The sequence below is a fragment of the Choloepus didactylus genome, chromosome X (assembly GCF_015220235.1).
Source record: "Choloepus didactylus isolate mChoDid1 chromosome X, mChoDid1.pri, whole genome shotgun sequence".
Taxonomy (NCBI): Eukaryota; Metazoa; Chordata; class Mammalia; order Pilosa; family Megalonychidae; genus Choloepus; species Choloepus didactylus.
In genome coordinates, this window is record NC_051334.1 from 16056607 (window position 1) to 16074473 (window position 17867).

Here is a 17867-nt window from a genome sequence, read left to right on the forward strand (position 1 = left end):
GATAAATGTTTTAAGATGAGTGTTTTAAGACCTAGGTTCTCTTGCCACACCCTCCCTCGTGTCAAACATTTTTCAATGTACCTATGTAAAATAATATCGTATAACTAAATGAGTGGAGTTGCAGTTGACCGGCTGATACAGTATCCTTTAGACATTTCTTTAGAACATTCATTAATTTTGCTTTTACAGTTTTTGTGCTGGCTGATCTCCATTTGAAGTGTCCCTCCACTCTGTGCCTTTTCCATTCTTTGCCTTACTCTGGGTCCTGGGGGACTGACCCCTCCAGTGTGCATCATCCTGGCTCTTTTGCCTGCCACTGGTTTGGCTAATGGCAGGCACTAGCAGGAGGGGAAGCCAGGGGAGAGGGAGGCAGGGGTCTTTCTTACTCACTCCCTTCCTGCCGACAACCTCAGTTCTGGCAGTGGCAGAGTCCTTTACAGTGACAGCTCTTGGCAGGGACTCTTCTCTCATAGCCCCAGTTCTCACTGGGTCTTCAGGATGGCTGAGAGGGGAGATACAGCTTCTAGCTGTAACTCGTCCATGGGCTCCTGCAGCATCCCTTGTTGGTTTCCTTAAACCTACCCACAGCTCTGCAAATAATCCATTAAAATCTCTTCAAAATAACATATGATTGTACCTTCTCTTGGGACCATTATTGAAATGGTTTTCTTTCCATATTTTGAGCCAGTCAATTGAGGGGATTGGGTGGGGTGAAGGGTCTCAAATATTTTTGTCAGCTCTATGAAAACGTATGGACCTGAAGTACCGTGTGTATAGCACCTAAGGGTTTCACAGCCTGTCAAAGGTAAACACGTCACTATAATACTGGGAGTTGGTAAAATTCACTTGGAGATAGTCTTAGAGTGAAGGTTAAAGAAGATAATGTATGAAAAGCACCTAACATGCTGTCTGGTTGATAGTAAAATTCCACAATTATTAGTGCCTATTTCTTAATGGGACTGAAGATCTGAGAAGTGAAGGATGCAGAGTTTGCCAAACAGACACAGGAGCTCACAGGGAACAGCGTTTGCGCAAAGTAATGAAACGTCATTGCATGGTCTTCGAACCAGGGAAGTGTCATTGTACTGGAAAAAATAAGAAGGGGTCAATTTAGTGAGGACCTGGAGTGCCACACTAAGGCACTTGAACTTTCTTCTGGGGATGAGGTAGAGCTATTGAAAGCTATTGAAGAGAGAAGAGAAGTTGGAGAAAGAGTCACAGGTTACAGCAACCCCTCTAGCTGCAGCTGCAGCTCCTAGGGCTCCACTCACCTCTCCTAATGGCAACATGACCTCTGCAGGAGCAGCCTGAGATGGGGCAAGCAAGGACAGGTGGCCGCTGATGCCCCAGCAGTGATCCTGGAGCGCCCAGGCTGGAGTGGGCAGAGGCTGGAAGCAGTCAGAACAGTAGGGGTCCCAGTTCCCAGGGAGAGGAATGAGGGCCAGAGTGGCACACTGGCTGGCTGGGTCAACAACTGCACAAGTCCCCACAACAAGCGTGGCCAAATCATTTTTTTTTTTTTTCCTCAACTGGGGTTTGACCTACCTATAGTAAAGTGCACACATCATAAATGTATAGTTCAATTAATTTTTACATATGTATATATACCTGTGTACTCACCTATTTCACGGTATAGACATTTTCAGCACCCCAGAAAATTTCCTCATGACTCCTCCCAGTCAAGACCCTCTGTATCCCCACAGAGGTAACCATTATTCTGCCTTCTATCACTATAGATTAGTTTTGTCTCTTCTTAGACATCTTATAAATGTACTCATACGGTATGTCCCTTTTTTGTGTCTGGCTTCTTTCACTTAACATTATGTCTCTGCAATTCATCCCTGTTGAAGAACTATCAACTTCATTCTTAACAAGTGTTGTAGATAATTTCACCATATGAATCTTTCTCACAGTCTGTTCTTTTTGATTAAAGCTACTGTAATTTGTTTTCCAATTATTTTCTCCTTCTTCTGACAATGAATTCTTTTAACTTAAGGCTGTAGTTCGGCCTTCAATTATATTAAACCTTAATCATCCTGATACTGAAAGCTTTGCTTTATTCATAGTCAAGGGCAGGATTCACTTCACACTTGTGTGTGTGTGTGGTGGGGGGAATCCTGTGTAGCTGTATTATTGACCCTTTGGGTCCTCTGTTTAAATACAGACTTATAAACCAACATGGTGTTTGGGAATACAACCATATTTAGAGGTCCTTTGCATAACATCTACTCCATAGATTTGGGCAGCCAACTGCCTTGCCAGCAAACAAACAAAACATCAAGTAAACAGCTAAAAGAAATTGATTGGAAATGTTGAGAGTCAAACTAAAATAGGCAATAATGAAAATAGGAGGCAACAGTATCCAACAAAAGGAAATGAAATGGTGGCTGGAAGTGGTCACCTGCCTACCCCTAAAGAGTGCAGTGACTAGGAGCCTAAAAGATGGCAAACAGAACCTTTTGCCTTGTGAAGCATAGACTTTTCTTTGCTCCTTGACTGGTTCAATCCACTGTCTTTCTGTGCCTTTTGTGCCTACGTCTTTGTTGGTTTATATCTTCTACTTTCCTGGGGCCTCACACCATTGGTTTTGCTTTAAGCCCCTGTCTTTCCTGGGCTAGACTCCTTCAGTCCTCTCCTGTCTCAGCCCCAGCCTGAGGAGTAGCCCCTCAGGCTTCATTCCTGATAATATTTCCACTCTGGCTGTGTTACCACCCCTAGGTAAATCCAGCTTGGATTTCACCAACCTAGGTCTTCTGACTGTTAGTTCAGTGGTCTTCATTAAGTCTTTTTAGGTCATAGCACTCAGACTTAACTAGCTTAAGTTTTTTTCCTTAGGTGTGTATATATGCTTAAATTTAATTTTTGAAATATACAAAAGTAGAATAGTATAATGGACACCTGTGCACCCATCACTCAGTCCCAACAACCATGGCCAATCCTGATTTGACAACACTCCTCTCCATTATCCCTTCTCCCTTATTATTTGGAAACGAATTCTAGACATATTTATTTTGTAAATATTTCATTATGTATCTCTAAAAGATAATGACCCTTTTTGGAATATAACACAACTGTATTCATTTCTTATTGCTGCTCTAACCAATTACCACAAACTTAGTAGCTTAAAATAACACAAATTCATTAGCTTACAGTTCTGAAGGCCAGAAGTCTAAAATGGGTCCACAGGGCTGCATTCCTTTTGGAGGGTCTAGGGGAGAATCTGTTTTCTTGCCTTTTCCAGCTTCTAGAGGCTGCCTGTATTCCTTGGCTTGTGGCCCCACCTGCCATATTCAAAGCCAGCAGCACAGCATCTTCAAATCTCTCTCTCTCTCTCTCTCTCTCTCTCTCTCTGACCTCTGCTGCTATCACATCTCCTTCTCTCTGACTCTCCTGACCCCCTCTTTCCTTCATAAGGACCCTTGTGATTGCATTGGGTCCACCTGGATAATCCAGGATACTTTCCCCATGCAAGATCATTAATTTAATCGCATCTCGAAAGTCCCTTTTGTCATGTAAAGTAACATTCTCAGGTTTGGAGGATTAGGACATGAACATCTTTGGAAGGCCATTATCCTACCTACTAAAATAACAAAAACCATAATACCACCTAAATAATTAAGAATAACTTCCTAAAATCATCAAATACACATTCCTTTCAAATTTCCAATTGTCCTACAAAATATCATGCATTTCTTACAGCTTTTAAAAAATTAATCCAAATAAGGCCCATACATTGCAATTGGTCACTATGTCTTTGAAGTCTCTTTTAATCTATAGGTTCTTCCTCTCTCTCTCTCTCTCTCTTTTCTTGCAGATTATTAGTTGAAGAACCCTGGTTTCCCATGGTCTGGATTTCACTAATTGCATCCCCATGATTTAATATGTATTCTGTCCTTCATATTTCCCATAAATTGTTACTTTAGAGGCTTAGTAAGATCCAAGTTCTATTTTTTTTTTCAAGACTGCTTCCCAGGTGGTAGGTAGTATGTTCTTCTCTCAGGAGGCACATAATGCCTGGTTGTCTCTCATTTTATGATGTTAACAGCTGTTGAAGTTCAATACCCAGAACCATTTTACTTCAGTGGTTCTCAAAGGGTGGCCCCAGGCCAGCCGTGTCGTGGGCATCACTTGGGAACTTGTCAGAAATGCAAATTCTCGGGTGCCACCCCACACTGCTGAGTCAGGAACTCTAGAGGTGGGGTCCAGCCATCTGTGTTTTAACAAGTCCTCTAGGTGATTCTGGTGCAGGTTAAAGTTTGAGAACTGCTCCTTAAAGTTCATTAAGGGCTGCCACACAGTGGTATTTAAGACTGATGTTAACTTAAAAGGATCTAGGCAAAAAAAAGTAAGAAAAGCCTCCAAACTAAGGTAAGGCCATGCTCAAAAGAGGAAACGAGGGGAGCAAACATTTTTTAAGTGAGCAATTGAAAAGGTGTAAATATCGAATAAACACGGCTTCAGTAACAAAAACAAATTAGGGAAACTCAAAAGCAAAGGGTTACCATTTTAAACCATTTTAAACTACTTCTTTGCAATAACAGGGCAATTTAAGGATGCTTTAGAATCCACAAAATCTCTTGTCAAGATTTAGGAAAGATTTTTTTAAATGATGTACAACAACAGCAACATTGACCTAATAGAAAAATGGATGGGAAAAAATAAAAGGCAATACTTAGGGCACTTCAGCATTCAAAGCCTAAAATCCAGAAAGATATAGCCAAAATTTTAAAAGTCTGTATAGGTTTTATGGCAGCACCAGTGTGCATGTTTGTGAACACTTAGCATCTATCCCGAGAGTTAATAGAGGAAACATGTGGAGTCAGGGGAACCTAGGTTCATTTGACTCTGCTCCTTTCTGGGAGTGTGATTAATGAAAGTGCACTGAACTTTAAAGTGAATGTAAAACAACTGCGCTCAGACTACCTGTCTAAAGCCAGCATCAATTGTAACCCATTTGCATGACACACAGGAAATACTTACTGACCCTACTACACACCAGGTCCTGTGCTAGATACCTGCAGAAAAATAAACAAGCAATTTAGATGGTAAGAGCTGTCAATGAGGTTAATACATTGATTATAGGCACAAATAGGCTTTCCCTTGTTGAGCAAATGGACTCTTTATAGGTTTATGTAAATGAATGAAAAATAGTCCTTCATTCAGAATCCTATAAACTTTGAATATAGGACACAGTGAAATTAGACAAGCCAAGATGAAATTTACTTAGAGGGTATTTTCCTCCCTTTCTTAAAGAAGTTGTTAAGCTCCTGGGTTTTGGAAATTTCCAACAAACTCCCCCTCACACATTCCCAGCTTGCCTGTAGGCATCTAGAGAGAGAGAGTCAGTCAACTACACACTCTGAGGACGGGGGTCCAGCTCCAGCAGGCTTTGAATAACATAGTATTCTCCATGTCTTCTCTTCTCCCCTCTAGTCATGAGGACCATCAACCAAGGTATCTGAGAAAAGAAGATGGAAAGATGTGGTTTTGTGGGATGCTTTGTATAAATCCACAGTGTGCAAACTTTTGTTTATTATATTGTGTCAGCTAGGAAAAGGAGAAAAAAAATATTCTAAGTCTGCAAACTTCCAAAGCACGATACAACACATTAAAGGTTTAGTGTCATGAACAATCAGGTCCTTGTCAGCTACTCATTTGCTAGCACAGTTTCCACAAATAACAAGCAAGCTCTAAATTTTCATAAAACGTTTTGGCAGTGCATGATTGGCCAGCTCTAAGGAAATGACTGCAAATGCTTTTTGGTGTGAGCAGCCTTAAGTATTTTAAATCATTGGTAAATAGAGTTACCAACAGTCCCAAATATGTTTTACTATTTCTGAATTGAACATTCAGGGTTATTTTAGAATGTATTTTTTTCAATGATAAATATTGCAGTAAATGTGAATTATCCTATTTCCCTTTCTTAAACGTTGATGACTTTGGAAAACTTTGTAAATGAGAAACAAACTTTGGAAGCCAAATTGCAGAAGTTGTGATAAATAAAAATTTCCTGGAAAGACAACACGACTCTATTGAGGCTTCCATGAATAATGTACATTCACAGTTTTTACAAGATGAGAATGCTGATTTATAAATTGAAAGTTTGAGAAACCAGCATAATTTACGAACTCAAAATGATTCTAGAATACTTTGAACAAGTTACCCTAAAGGATGTTCTAAATCTGGCTTCCAATATGGAAGCCACTAGCCACGTGTGGCTATTTGAATTTAAATTTAAAATGAATTAAAATTAAAATAAAAATCCAGTTCCTCAGTTACATCAGCTTCATTTCAACTGCTGTATAGCTACGTGTGGCTAGAGGCTGCTATATTGGACAGTGCAGAACATTTCCATCTCAAAGAAAGTTCCATTGGACAGAATTGTTCTAAATCCTTGCTACTCAAAGTGTGTACCAGCAGCTTTGGCATCATCTGGGAGCTTAGTAGAAAGGCAGAATGCCATGCCCTACAGCAAACCTACTGAATCACATCTTCATTTTAACAAAATGTCAAGGTGATTTATGTGCATATTAAAGTTTGAGAAGCACTGGTCTAATCAGTGTTTCCTAGACTGGCTTGATCTTAAGAATCACCTAAGGTACTCATTAATTATTCAGATTCCAGTGCCTGCTCTCAAGCCATTAAATTTGACGCTTCAGAGCCAGGTGCCTAGGAATCTGTATGTTTAATGAGTACTACAGGTGATTCTTTATCACTCTGGAATAGGGCATTGATTTTTTTTTTAAACTCCCAGAATTCTGATGGACAGCCAAGGTTAAGAACCATTGATCTCAAAACCACTTCAAGTCTTAAAATTGGGTATTGGATTTTTAAATCAAGGTAAAATGAAATGACATTAAATATAAATCTAAGAATCTATGCAGCTTAGAAACACAGCTTAATATCTCCTTATTCTGTATTCTGTGTGTGCTAAAACAAGTATCGATGTTAGGTTTTGACTGAGTATTTTGCCATTTTCTATGTTACATAATCAGAATTCTATATTTTGTTTTGTTACGTTTTATCTTTTTTTATGTCTTGGCTTTCTGAAGAAAATGATCTATTCCTTGAGGATGAGAATGAGGTTTTCTAAATTTGTACTGTATAACTCCTACCCCAAAATATATACTTGTTGACTTTATCTAACTGATAATGAGCACCAGATAAAACAAAGTCACATGTACATATGTTCATAGTAGCACTGCTTACAATAGAAAAACCTGAAAACAACCCAAATACCAATCAACACGAGAATGGATTAATCAACAGGCAAGGAGATTAATTAATATAGTATATTCATGCAATAGAATAGTATACCTGGTCAAAGTGAATTAACGACAGCAACACACACCAATAGGGATGACTCTTAGCAATATATTAAGTGAAAAAAGTAAGTCTTCAAATATTCCTTACAGCTTGATACACTTTTTTTCATTTTATTGAGATATATTCACATACCATGGAGTCATACAAAACAAAGCATACATTCAGTCGTTCACAGGACCACCACATAGTTGTGCATTCATCATCAAAATCAATCCCTGACACCTTCACTACCACACACACGAAAATAACAAGAATAAAAATTAAAGTGAAAAAGAGCAACTAAAGTAAAAAAGAACACTGGGTGCCTTTTGTTTTTGTTTTTTTTTTGTTTGTTGTTTCTTTGTTTTTTTCCTTCCCCCATTTTTCTACTCATCCATCCATAAACTAGACAAAGGGGAATGTGGTCCATATGGCTTTCCCGATCACATTGTCACCCCTCATAAGCTACATTTTTATACAATCGTCTTCAAGATTCATGGGTTCTGGGTTGTAATTTGATAGTTTCAGGTATTTACTGCTAGCTACTCGAATTCACTAGAACCCAAAAAGGGTTGTCTATATTGTGCGTAAGAGTGCCCACCAGAGTGACCGCTCGGCTCCTTTTGGAATCTCTCTGCCACTGAAGCTTATTTCATTTCCTTTCACATCCCCCTTTTGGTCAAGAAGATGTTCTCCATCCCACGATGCCGGGTCTACATTCCTCCCCAGGAGTCATATTCCACGTTGCCAGGGAGATTCACTCCCCTGGGTGTCTGATCCCACATAGAGGGGAGGGCAGTGATTTCACCTGCCAAGTTGGCTTATCTAGAGAGAGAGGGCCACATCTGAGCAACAAAGAGGTATTCGGAAGGAGGCTCTTAGGCGCAATTATAGGGAGGCCTAGCCTCTCCTTTGCAGCAACAGTCTTCCCAAGGGCAAGTCCCGTGGTAGAGGGCTCAACCATCAAACCACCAGTCCCCTATGTCTGTGAGCACATTAGCAACCATCTAGGTGAGGAAGCCCAATACCCCTGCATTCTCCACCAGCTCCTCAAGGGGGCTCTGCACATTTTTTTCATTGTTTTCTTTTTTTTTAATTAACTCTTTTTTTTTAAATCAACTAGATCAAAAAAAATTTTTAAATACATACAATAAAAAAAACATTTCAAACAAACCATAACAAGGGAGTAAGAAAAAGACAACTAACCTAAGGAACTACTTTACTTCCAACATGTTCCTACTCTACCCCAAGAAAATAACCTAATATAGCAACATTTCTGTGAACTTGTTCCTACCATACCCATCAGAAATTAACAGACCGTAGTTGTTCCTGGGCATTCCCAGAACGCTAAATTTGCCCACGATAGCTTATGTGTTCTTATTGGGTTATCTTCCCCCTTCCTTAATTGCTCTCTATCATTATTTCCCCTACATTCTACATTATAAACCATTTGTTTTACATTTTTCAATGTTCACATTAGTGGTAGCATATAATATTTCTCTTTTTGTGCCTGGCTTATTTCACTCAGCATTATATCTTCAAGGTTCATCCATGTTGTCATATGTTTCACGACATCATTCCTTCATACAGCTGTGTAGTATTCCATTGGATGTATATACCACATTTTATTTATCCACTCATCTGTTGAAGGACATTTGGGTTGATTCCATCTCTTGGCAATTGTGAATAATGCTGCTATGAACATTGGCGTGCAGATATCTGTTCATGTCACTGCTTTCAGATCTTCCAGGTATATACCGAGAAGTGCAATCGCTGGATCGAAGGGTAACGCTATATCTAGCTTTCTAAGGAACTGCCAGACTGACTTCCAGAGTGGCTGAACCATTATACAATCCCACCAACAATGGATAAGAGTTCCAATTTCTCCACATCCTCTCCAGCATTTGTAGTTTCCTGTTTGTTTAATGGCAGCCATTCTAGTTGGTGTGAGATGGTATCTCATTGTGGTCTTAATTTGCATCTCTCTAATAGCTAGTGAAGCTGAACATTTTTTCATGTGTTTCTTGGCCATTTGTATTTCCTCTTCAGAGAACTGTCTTTTCATATCTTTTGCCCATTTTATAATTGGGCTGTCTGTACTATTATCGTTGAGTTGTAGGATTTCTTTATATATGCAAGATATCAGTCTTTTGTTAGATACATGGTTTCCAAAAATTTTTTCCCATTGAATTGGCTGCCTCTTCACCTTTTTGACAAATTCCTTTGAGGTACAGAAACTTCTAAGCTTGAGGAGTTCCCATTTATCTATTTTCTCTTTTGTTGCTTGTGCTTTGGGTGTAAAGTCTAGGAAGTAGCCACCTAATACAAGGTCTTGAAGATGTTTCCCTACATTATCTTCTAGGAGTTTTATGGTACTGTCTTTTATATTGAGGTCTTTGATCCACTTTGAGTTAATTTTTGTGTAGGGTGTGAGGTAGGGGTCCTCTTTCATTCTTTTGGATATGGATATCCAACTCTCCCAGCCCCATTTGTTGAAAAGACTGTTATGTCCCAGTTCAGTGGCTTTGGGGGTCTTATCAAAGATCAGTTGGCCATAGATCTGGGGGTCTATCTCCAAGTTCTCAATTCGATTCCATTGATCTATATGTCTATCTTTGTGCCAGTACCATGCTGTTTTGACAACTGTGGCTTTATAATAAGCTTCAAAGTCAGGGAGTGTAAGTCCTCCCACTTCGTTTTTCTTTTTTAGAGTGTCTTTAGCAATTCGAGGCATCTTCCCTTTCCAAATAAACTTGATTACTAGCTTTTCCAAGTCTGCAAAGTAGGTTGTTGGAATTTTGATTGGGATTGCATTGAATCTGTAGATGATTTTGGGTAGAATTGACATCTTAATGACATTTAGCCTTCCTATCCATGACCATGGAATATTTTTCCGTCTTTTAAGGTCCCCTTCTATTTCTTTTAGTAGAGTTATGTAATTTTCTTTGTATAGGTCTTTTACATCTTTGGTTAAGTTTATTCCTAGGTACTTGATTTTTTTAGTTGCTATTGAAAATGGTATCTTTTTCTTGAGTGTCTCTTCAGTTTGTTCATTTCTAGCATATAGAAACATTACTGACTTATGTGCATTAATCTTGTATCCCGCTACTTTGCTAAATTTGTTTGCTAGCTCTAGTAGCTGTGTCATCGATTTCTCAGGGTTTTCCAGATATAAGATCATATCATCTGCAAACAATGACAGTTTTACTTCTTCCTTTCCAATTTGGATGCCTTTTATTTCTTTGTCTTGCCGGATTGCCCTGGCTAGCACTTCCAGCACAATGTTGAATAACAGTGGAGACAGTGGGCATCCTTGTCTTATTCCTCATCTTAGAGGGAAGGCTTTCAGTCTTTCAACATTGAGTACTATGCTGGCTATGGGTTTTTGATATGTGCTCTTTATCATATTGAGGAAGTTTCCTTCAATTCCTACCTTTTGAAGTGTTTTTATCAAAAAGTGATGTTGGATTTTGTTGAATGCTTTTTCAGCATCTATTGAGATGATCATTTGATTTTTCTCTTTTGGTTTGTTAATGTGTTGTAATACATTGATTGATTTTCTTATGTTGAACCATCTTTGCATGCCTGAAATGAACCCCACTTGGTCATGGTGTATGATTTTTTTAATGTGTCTTTGGATTCGATTTGCAAGTATTTTGCTGAGAATTTTTGCATCCATATTCATTAGGGAGATAGGCCTGTAGTTTTCCTTTTTTGTAGCATCTTTGCCTGGTTTGGGTATTAGCTTGATGTTAGCTTCATAAAATGAGTTAGGTAGTGTTCCATTTTCTTCGATGTTTTGAAAGAGTTTAAGTAAGATTGGTGTCAGTTCTTTTTGGAAAGTTTGGTAGAATTCTCCTGTGAAGCAATCTGGCCCTGGGCATTTATTTCTGGGAAGATTTTTGATGACTGATTGGATCTCTTTGCTTGTGATTGGTTGGTTGAGGTCTTCTGTTTCTTCTCTGGTCAGTGTAGTTTGTTCATATGTTTCCAGGAAATTGTCGAGTTCCTCTACATTATCCAGTTTGTTGGCATACAGTTGTTCATAGTATCCTCTTATAATTTTTAAAATTTCTTTCGGATCCGCAGCAATGTCACCTTTCTCATTCATTATTTTGTTTATATGGGTCTTCTCTCTTTTTGATTTTGTTAGTCTAGCTAGGGGCTTGTCAATATTGTTGATCTTCTCAAAGAACCAACTTTTGGTGTTATTTATCCTCTCTATTGTTTTTTTGTTCTCTATGTCATTTATTTCTGCTTTAATCCTTGTTATTTCTTTTCTTGTACTTGGTTTAGGATTGGTTTGCTGTTCATTTTCTAGCTTCTTCAGTTGATCCATTAGTTCTTTGATTTTGGTTCTTTCTTCCTTTTTAATATATGCATTTAGTGCTATAAATTTCCCCCTCAGTACCACTTTTGCTGCATCCCATAGGTTTTGGTATGTTGTGTTCTCATTTTCATTTGTCTCTATATATTTAGCAATTTCTCTTGCTATTTCTTCTTTAACCCATTGATTGTTTAGGAGCATGTTGTTTAACCTCCAGGTATTTGTGAATTTTCTAAGTCTCTGATGGTTATTGACTTCTAATTGTAGTCCATTGTGGTCAGAGAATGTGCTTTGAATAATTTCAGTTTTTTTTTAATTTATTGAGGCTTGTTTTATGTCCCAGTATATGATCTGTTCTGGAGAAAGTCCCATGAGCACTAGAGAAGAATGTGCATCCTGGTGATTTGGGATGTAATGTTCTATATATGTCTGTTAAATCCAATTCATTTATCAGATTGTTTAGGTTTTCAATTTCCTTATTGGTCTTCTGTCTGGTTGATCTATCTATAGGAGAGAGTGATGTGTTGAAGTCTCCCACAATTATTGTGGAAACATAAATTGCTTCCTTTAGTTTTGCCAGTGTTTGTCTCATGTATTTTGTGGCACCTTGATTGGGTGCATAAACATTTATGATTGTTATTTCTTCTTGTTGAATTGCCCCTTTTATTAGTATGTAGTGGCCTTCTTTGTCTCTCATAACATCCTTGCATTTAAAGTCTATTTTATCTGAGATTAATATTGCTACACCTGCTTTCTTTTGGCTGTAGCTTTCATGAAATGTTTTTTTTCCATCCTTTCACTTTCAATTTCTTTGTGTTCCTGTGTCTAAGATGAGTCTCTTGTATGCAACATTTTGATGGTTCATTTTTTTTGATCCACTCTGCCAATCTGTATCTTTTAATTGGGGAGTTTAATCCATTTACATTCAATGTTATTACTGTGAAGGCATTTCTTGAATCAGCCATCTTGTCCTTTGGTTTATGTTTGTCACATATATTTTTCCCTCTCTCTCTTAACGTCCTTTAACGTACCCATACTGAATCTCTTTAGTACTGAACCTTTCTCCATATCTCTCTCTCCTTTCTTTGTTTCTCTGTCAGTAGGGCTCCCTTTAATATCTCAAGTAGGGCAGGTCTCTTGTTAGCAAATTCTCTCAGCATTTGTTTGTCTGTAAAAATTTTAAGCTCTCCCTCAAATTTGAAGGAGAGCTTTGCTGGATAAAGAATTCTTGGTTGGCAATTTTTCTCTCTCAGAATTTTAAATATGTCATGCCACTGGCTTCTTGCTTCCATGGTGGCTGCTGAGTAGTCACTACCTAGTCTTATGCTGTTTCCTTTGTATGTGGTGAATTGCTTTTCTCTTGCTGCTTTCAGAACTTGCTCCTTCTCTTCCGTATTTGAGAGTGTGATCAGAATATGTCTCGGAGTGGGTTTATTAGGATTTATTCTATTTGGAGTTCGCTGGGCATTTATGATTTGTGTATTTATGGTGTTTAGAAGATTTGGGAAGTTTTCCCCAACAATTTCTTTGAATACTCTTCCTAGACCTTTACCCTTCTCTTCCCCTTCTGGAACACCAATGAGTCTTACATTAGGATGTTTTATATTATCTATCATGTCCCTGATGTCCATTTTGATTTTTTTGATTTTTTTCCCCATTCTTTCTTTTGTTCTTTCATTTTTTCCTTCTTTTGTCCTCCAGGTCACTGATTCACTGTTCAGCTTCCTCTAGTCTTATACTATGAGTATCCAGAATCTTTTTAATTTGGTCAACAGTTTCTTTTATTTCCATAAGATCATCTATTTTTTTATTTGCTCTTGCAATTTCTTCTTTATGCTCTTCTAGGGTCTTCTTCATGTCCTCTATATCCTGTGCCATGTTCTTCTTCATGTCCTTTATATCCTGTGCCATGGTCTCCCTGCTCATCTTTAGTTCTTTGATTAATTGCTCCAAGTACTGTGTCTCCTCTGATCTCTTGATTTGGGTGCTTGGGCTTGGGTTATCCATATCATCTGGTTTTTTCATATGCTTTAAAATTTTCTGTTGTTTTTGGCCTCTTGGCATTTGCTTAACTCGACTGGGTTCTTTTAGGATTTGTAGACTGATTAAAACCCTTATCTCTAATTTGTCAGATCTACAGCTTCATGGAGTACACTTTCTCTAACTAACCAGTAAGTGGCGTCCGCAAGCCACCTATTCCCCTCAAGCCAGTTCTCCCCCACTTTGTCTTTGTGGTGAGTGGGGGTGTGAGTCTTGTGGGGTCCAATTGGTGCACCAAGCTTGTGTGTGTATTTGGTGTTGCCTGCCCTGTATGTAGGGCGTGTGTCTGAGTGGTTAGGGAGGGGGGTGGCCTTAATAATCAAATCTCCCTGGTGTTCCTGGAGATTTAAAGCTGTTGCAATAGTCTAATCCTTCAGTTCAGTCTTGCCACAGTTTGTCTCTGCCGCTGACCCACAAGTCCTTGGTATTGTCATATGGTCCCTGGGACTTGCGAGTGGGTCCCTCTTCTAAGCCGTGCACTCCTAGGTCCTCTGTTGAGGGATGACTGTGCTATGTCACAGGTGAGTGCTGTCCCCCCGGAGCGGTTCTGAGCTGCAGGGCTGTGTAGGGAGGCTCCCAGTCTGCTGAGTGGACGCCCCCCTTTTCTTGGGAAGTTGTGGTGTTTAGTGAATTTTCTCAGCCATTGGACTTATTGCCTTGTGTCTCAGAGCTCTCTTAGCTCTGCTCTTGTCTGGGCCCAAATTGCAAGTCTTTGAGGCTTTCTGTAATGGGCTTCTTAGAGTAATTATTTTAGAAAAAGAGAAGAAGATAAAAAAAAAAAAAAAAAAAAGGAAGGGCCCTCCTTGCAGATCTAATGGGCTATTGAAATGCTAAGAGACAAGGAGATTAGGGCCATTAAGGAACAATCAAGGGAGCAGAGAAACCAGCTCTTCAGACAAAGAAACTTGCCTTCTGGATTTGCATATGAGCCTGACTCTGCCTGAGCCCTGCCCTTCCCCATTCTATGTTCACCAGAACTCCAAAAAGTCTCCGCTTTTATTTTTGGGTTTTCCTTGCTGTTTTTGCTATCCCTATCTCCTCTCCACCGGGCTGACTGCTCCCAGATTCTCTGGTGTCTGGTCTCAGTCTATCTATGTTTGGAGTTTGGATCAGTAGAATGAGTTTCCAATAAGAGCTGCAACTGCAGTTCTCCCTCCTCGTTCCCAGCACTTACGGCCCCTCCTCCCACGGGACTGAGTCTGGCAGGGAGGGGCATGGGTCCCCTGGCCGCGAAAACTTACAGATTTCGCTGATCTCAGCTGTCCCATGTGTTCATGAGTGTTGTATGAAGTATGCCCAAAGTCAAATTGCTCTGCGATGTCCGATACATGTAGTTCCTGGCTTTCTACCTACTGCCCTGGAGGGATAACTAAAACCTACATCTCACCACTCCGCCATCTTGCCCCACCCTTGATACACTTTAAAAAATTTTGTTTGTTTGTTTTTTGTTTTTTTAATTTTTTAAATTTACTTTTATTTATTTTTCATTGTGGTAAAATATACATAAAATAAAACTAATTTTAATGCTTTTAAGTGGACAATTCTTTGACATTTAATACATTGACAGTAATGTGTAACTTTCATCACATCTATTTCCAGACTATTTTCATCATTCCAAACCAAAATTCATACTCATTTAGCAATTACTCCCTATTCCTCCCTCCCTCCACTCCTGGTAACCATTATTCTACTCTCTGTCTCTAAGAATTTGCTTTTTCTAAGTATTTCATATAAGAGAGATTGTACAATATTTGCCCTTTTGTGTGTGGCTTATTTCACTCAACATGATATCTTCAAGGTTCATCCATGTTGTCACATGTACCAGAACATCACTTCTTTTTATGGCTGAATAATATTCCATTGTACGGATATACCACATTTTGTTTATCCATTCATCTGTTGACAGACACTTGAGTTGCTTCCACCTTTTTGCTATTGTGAATAGTGCTGTGGTGGACATTGGTGTGCAAATATCTGTTCAAGTACCTGATTTCAATTCTTTTGGGTATATACCTAGGAGTAGAATTGCTGGGTAATATGGTAATTCTATGTTTAACTTTCAGAGGAGCCACCAAACTGTTTTCCACAGTGTTTGTACCATCTTACATTCCCACCAACAGTGTACGAGGATTCCTATTTCTCCGCATCCTTGCCAACAACTGTTATTTTCAGGTTTTTAAAATAATAGCCATCCTAGTGGGTGTTAAGTGGTATCTCATTGTAGTTTTAATATGCATCTTCCTGATGGCTAATGATGTTGACACGTTTTCATATACTTATTGGTGATTTGAATATCTTCTTTAGAGAAATGTTGATTCAAGTCCTTGGTCCATTTTTTTAACTGTGGTGTTTGTCTTTTTGTTGTTGAGTTGTAGGAGTTCTTTATATGTTCCAGCTATTAGATCCTTATCAGTTAGATGGTTTACAAATATTTTCTTACATTCTGTAGGTTGTCTTTGCACTGTAGAAGGAAGGATTTACTTCTGTCATTTAGCTGGGGTTTTCTTTTGGTATGCCTTGTATGTTTTTTGTTCCTCAATTACTGCCTTTTTTATATTTAGTTTTTGTAGTGTGCCATTTTGATTCTCTGCTTTCCTTTTCTATATATTCTTTTAATCATTTTCTTAGTGGTTACCTTGGTAATTACAATTAATATCTTAAAGTAATAATAACCTAGTTTGACTAGTACCAACCTAGTTTCAGTAGTATACAAACTCTGTACTCCTATATATCTTTTCCCACCCCTGTTATGTTGCTTATTGTCTCAGATTACATATTTATCTATTGTATGCTCATTAATATAGATTTTAAAGGTTATTTTACACATTTGCCTATTAAGTCATATGGGGGAGCAGGCAGTTGTAAACCAAAAGCGCAGCAATACAGGATTTTGTATTTACCTATGGAGTTACCTTTACCAATGTTTATTTCTTCTTCTGGCTTTCAGTTACTGTCTAGTGTCCTTTTATTTCAGCCTACAGGACTCCCTTTAGCATTTCTTGTAGAGCAGGAATCTGGTAATCAAATCTTTCAGCTTTTGATAATCTGTAAATGTCTTAATTTCTCCTTTGTTTTTGAAAGATAATTTTGATGGATATAGAATTCTTGGTTGTACATTTTTTCTTTAAGGACTTTAAATATGCCATCCCACTGTCTTCTGGCCTCCATTGTTTCTGATGAGAAATCTTCTGTTAATGTTATTGGGGATCCCTTGTATATTAAAAATTGTTTCGAGAAAACTCAGATGAACTTAAGATTCCTGGAATGGCAGGCACAGGTTTGGTTGCTGGAGAGGTTGTGATGGATGCGCTACCCTATTTTGATCAAGGTTATGAAGCACCTGGTGTGCGGGAAGCAGCTGCAGCACTGGTGGAGGAGGAAACTCGCAGATACTGACCTACTAAGAACTACCTGAGCTACCTCACAGCCCCGGATTATTCTGCTTTTGAAACCGACATAATGAGAAATGAATTTGAAAGACTGGCTGCCTGATAACCAATTGAATTGCTCCGTATGAAATCATACAAGCTTCCAGCTCCTTCCTCAGGTCAGAAAAATGATATTACTGCATGGCAAGAATGTGTAAACAATTCTATGGCCCAGTTAGAGCATCAGGCTGTTCAAATTGAGAATCTGGAGCTAATGTCACAGCATGGGTGCAATGCCTGGAAAGTATATAATGAAAATTTAGTTCATATGATTGAACATGCCCAGAAAGAGCTCCAGAAGTTAAGGAAACACATTCAAGATTTAAACTGGCAGCGAAAGAACATGCAACTAACAGCTGGATCTAAATTGAGAGAAATGAGTCAACTTGGGTATCCCTGGTTAGTAAGAATTATGAGATTGAATGGACTATTGTACAACTAGAAAATGAAATCTATCAAATTAAGCAGCAACATGGAGAGGTAAACAAAGAAAACATCAGGCAAGACTTCTGAAAAGAAAAATTAATTTGGGTTGGAAGGAGGGAAAGTTGGACCTTCTCAGAATTTCAAACATCTAAACTGTTTCTGAATTTTGAAGGAAAACAGCCTCTTATGGAAACCATTGGTGGTAAATGCTTAGAAACCATAGAATGTGTGGACTATTGTATTAATTCCATTTGTACATTTTAGCAAAATAGAAAATTTTCAACTTGGTGGAATATTTATAGCCATTAAAAAAATACTAGGCTTTCAAAAAAATTACTTCT

The 17867-nt window shown here is 38.5% G+C and overlaps 1 pseudogene; it reads left to right on the forward strand.

The window, feature by feature from the left end:
- The first annotated feature begins 16936 nt into the window (after positions 1-16936).
- On the forward strand, positions 16937-17613 carry LOC119523856 (annotated as a pseudogene).
- Positions 17614-17867: the final 254 nt, after the last annotated feature.